Source organism: Triticum dicoccoides, chromosome 7A (genome assembly GCF_002162155.2).
Source record: "Triticum dicoccoides isolate Atlit2015 ecotype Zavitan chromosome 7A, WEW_v2.0, whole genome shotgun sequence".
In the NCBI taxonomy this organism is placed as follows: Eukaryota; Viridiplantae; Streptophyta; class Magnoliopsida; order Poales; family Poaceae; genus Triticum; species Triticum dicoccoides.
In genome coordinates this window covers 34,504,733-34,509,118 of record NC_041392.1, presented here as the reverse complement: position 1 = coordinate 34,509,118, position 4,386 = coordinate 34,504,733, and the positions used below count along the sequence as shown (strand labels likewise).

The 4,386-nt window shown below is 44.9% G+C and overlaps 1 long non-coding RNA gene across 1 annotated transcript; it reads right to left on the bottom strand.

Annotated features, from left to right (window-relative positions):
• Positions 1-1,010: 1,010 nt before the first annotated feature.
• LOC119327903 lies at positions 1,011-2,674 on the bottom strand. Its single transcript, XR_005158742.1, has 2 exons — positions 1,895-2,674; positions 1,011-1,321 (listed from the first exon to the last, which is right to left on the bottom strand). It is a non-coding gene; the product is annotated as an uncharacterized LOC119327903 (long non-coding RNA).
• Between the last annotated feature and the right edge of the window lie 1,712 nt (positions 2,675-4,386).

Genomic DNA, 4,386 nt, shown 5'->3' with positions numbered 1-4,386 from the left:
TTTAGAATGGAACATTTTTTATAAAAGCCTGGATTCACACGGTTCACATGTCAATTGATTTTTTTCATGTGTTCAACTCTCTTTTCTTGGACACCCAAGGTGTTTTGTTTTTTCAAAAGCGATTTTTGAACTATCAGCGACAGAAACTATGAACTTCCCACCCACAAAACGTTTTTAGTACACCCCACACATACGACACACATAATTGAAATATATCTTGTTTGAAATTTGTGAATTTCTGCAATTGGCGCACACACTGAACCTTCACAAGGATAAGGCTGGACTTCCTCATTTTTAATTAGGCACATGTTGAACCACTTTGTAACTTTAATTTGAACTTATAGGCTTTTTAGAAATGGGGTAAATCCTATTTTTAGAAACTTTTGAATTGCTTGTTTTTTAATTTCAACTGCTTGTTTTTCTATTTTTATCTTTTGCAATTTCCACATGAATTACTCAAGTTTGTTCCATGGATTTGTCACATTTTCCCTAGTGATCTCCCCTTTTTTCTATTTTGAACTTATGTACATGCCATCAAATGAAATCAACAAACAGATTTCACATGTGTGGCCGGTAAGAAGCACGTACCCTGCTACTTAGTAGAACAAGTGTACTGGATCGCGTATATCCAAAGGAAAAAACTTTTTTGCAAGTCACATCAAGTGAAATCAACAAACAGATTTCACATGGGTGGCCGGTAAGAAGCACGTACCCTGCTACTTAGTAGAACAAGTGTACTGGATCGCATATATCCAAAGGAAAAAAACTTTTTTGCAAGTCACGTAGAAGTTAAAGCAGCAATATCAACAGCACAGGGTGTGTAGCAGCCAGTGGCACCTTGTGGGCACAAGACAGCACACACTACTTCTCATTCTATAATTACTGAACATCACCAATAGAAATGTCTGAACTTCGATAACCATCAACTAATTTTGCCCAATTGAAAATGCTTCTTTTACACAAATTGCTGTAGCACACTCACGCACATAGCACGCATGCACACATCCATGGCAGAGAAAGCCCACGAGGGAAAGAACCAAGACAAAATGTATGTACTCATAGTCATACCAACAAGCATGTACATAGTAGCAGACCTGAAATATCATAGTTTCCAATGTAGAATTGTTGCAGTTTTTTGTTGAACTACTACTGAAGGAGAACATAATAGGCTTATATTTGATGGGCAGCTGACAATATGCCACAGCCGCTTTTACATCCCTCGCAGATTTGTGGACAGAACACCTGTGGCTCGGTGCTTGCAGGGGCTCGTTGCTGTAGGATGTGAGACATGCCAAACCCACATGTATTTTCTTCAGGATCTCTGGTGACAGGTTGTGAATTTCGTGACCTTGACAATATGAACTTCAAACACACACTATAATAAAGCATCTATCGAACAAGACTGCTCATAAAAAATAGACTACTAATACCAGATCCTAACGGATAATGAAATTAACAAATATACAAATACGAACAGGCTCGCGTGTATGTATCACAAAAAAATTATCAGACATGAGTCATCCAAACTTCCGAACTATCCTGAACTATATTATGTGAGCTTCGAGGTCTTGACAATATGAACTTCAAGAAGATACACTAGAATTGTACAATATGATCTTTTTCGTGAAAGAGGTGCAAAAACGAACTTGATGTAGAGGTATTCCCACAAGAACTGATATAATGCACATGTATGAATATTTGTTGCTCACAAAAATTTGCGCAAAGGACAAAAGTTGTTGCTAGTTATCGGAGACATAACCACAAACAGTTGAGGGCATCAAATCAGCACAACTTTCATGAAACTTGTACAAAAAATTTATCTAAAGAAACAGGGGACTAGCCGTTCACTCTAGATGCAGCAATCACAGGAGTGGATGCACAGAAATGGCAGAACCTGGACAGGGACTAGCAGTGTAGTTGGACTGATGCGAAGCCGTCCTAGGTGTGAGCCAGCCACCTCCTCTCCAGGTCCAAAGCATGGAGCCGGGCCAGCACCATCCTCTCGTGCGTGCGAGCGACGACCGGGACGTGGAGGAGATGGGGGTGCAGGGTGTTGGGTTTGGGAGGAGCCACTAGGGGCGGCATAGGATCTTGGTGGCAGGCGGCGGCTCGGGTTCTTGGAGGGCGGCGCCGGTGTTTGTTCCACAGGGCCGACGATGTCTTCAACGCGGGCGGAGGAGGTGATGCAGGGGCGGAGAGGGGTGGAGTTGTGTCGGAGACCCCTGGATGGCTGGGATTTGGGCGCTAATGTGGTGAACATCCATGAGCGCTGCGACGGTGGATCCCCATCGGGAGGAGGCTACGTGAGTGAGGGGGCGCAGGCTTGCTCGTCTTCAGTCGAGGACTAGCGGCGGTTCGCGGGATCCAGAGCCAGGCGTCGGCGCCCCGGATCCACGGCTCGCGGCGGCACTCAAGGCCTGTGGGCGGTGGAGGTTTGGGGCGGCGGCACGGCACGCATCGCCGATGGGCGGCGGTGGGGGTTAGCCGGTGGGCGGCGGCGCGAGGCCGGCGAGGAGGGGCTACGAGATGCCGGCGGGCAGGGCGGCGCGGCGCGGTGGTTTGGTCGATGGGGATTGGGGGATGGTGAGGCGTCGTCGAGGGAGAGGAGAAGGTCGTGGTAGTGGGCCGTCCGGGGTGTGTACAACGGGCCAATTTTTGCTCTGTTTGCGATCTTAAGAAATCACATCGCGCCCTATATAGCGACGTTGTGATCAGAATAGTGTTACTCTCTCTTTCTCTTTCTCTCTCTCTATATATAGGCGTGCTAAACTATGGCTATGCGCATTCTGCCTTATCTTACGCTCCGGCCCCTTCAACCGCGCCGACCAATACGCAACTAATTAGGCCAGCGCGCTAACCAGATCGAAGGGCACGGGTAACATGCAAAAACTACTGGTGGCGCTTTGCCGACCTCCTCCTAGACAAAAGAAATAGTAATATGTTACGATCGCCCTCGTGTCGTCTTACCAGCCTTCTCTTAGAAAAAGATAATAGTAACAGGTTACCATCGCCATGCTTTAGTTAACAGGATGTTTAGGAACGAAATCATGCTGTCAATAATAGTAACAGGTTACCATCGCCATGCTTTAGTTAATCATGTCGGTAGAAAAACGTAGATCCATTACTATCTGCACTTAATCTACTACTGGCAATGATTAGGGATGCAACCTTCATATCTAGCCGCTGGTAAAAAAAAACCTAGGTCCATTACTATCTACATTTAATCTATTACTGACAATGTTTAGGAATGAAATCATGCTGTCTTAGAGCCGGTAAAAAACAGTGGTCCATTACCATCTACACTTACTATATTACTGGCAATGAGTACTGACGCAAGGTCATCGCGTAGCGGAGCAACACATGGTAATATAAATAAAGGTGTTACTTTATTTGCACATGCCATTACCCTCAAAATGTGCCTTCTCAGCGACCCGCGCACCAGCGCGTGATTAGGAGCAGCGGCCGGCGTAGCGGAGCGACACATGGTAACAGAAATAAAGCGTGTTACTTTCTTTTGCACATGCCATTACCCTTAAAATCTGGCCTTCTCAGTGACCCGCGTGACCCGCACACCCGCGCGTGATTAGGAGCAGCGGCCGGCGCGTAGATTAACTAAAAAGGCGCGCACGCTTACAATAGCGCCACCGTATATATAGTACATGTGTGTATATGTGTGAATTAATTAATGATGGTTGTGAGACATTCGATGATATACACACACACACACACACACACACACACACACACATATATATATATATATATATATATATATATATATATATATATATATATATATATATAATCGGTTCTACTAGAATTTCTATTTATATATATGCATAACGTGTACAATATGTAGTATCGTAAAATGCCAGCAAACGAAAAAGAATTAAATGGAAAACACAAAATTAAATGAAAAAGAAATCATAAACCCAAAACCACCCAACCTTTTAATACCGGTTGGTGTCACCAACCGGTACTAAAGGGCTCCCTACCCCCGGAGCTGACTCGTGCCACGTGATTGCCCTTTAGCATCGGTTCGTGTTGAACCGGTATTAAAGGGGGGAGGGGGACCTTTAGTGCCCACACTTTAGTGCCGGTTACCGAACCGGCACTAAAGGGCCTTACAAACCGGTGCCGGTTTCATCCATGTTACTTCCCTTTTGTCGTGTCCAGATAAATCGAAAATGGAAGTACATGTAAATATTCACCGAATATTTTGAAGCATTATGCATGCTTGCATGTTCCGTCCTCCATCCAAATAGATAAATTAGACTTTGCCAAATTTAGACATGAAACTAGAGACCCAGTCAGGCATCGCTAACCTAGGCACACTTAAGAAAAAGCCAGGCAATGGATCAGGCTTCCGTGCACTGCACACACGTT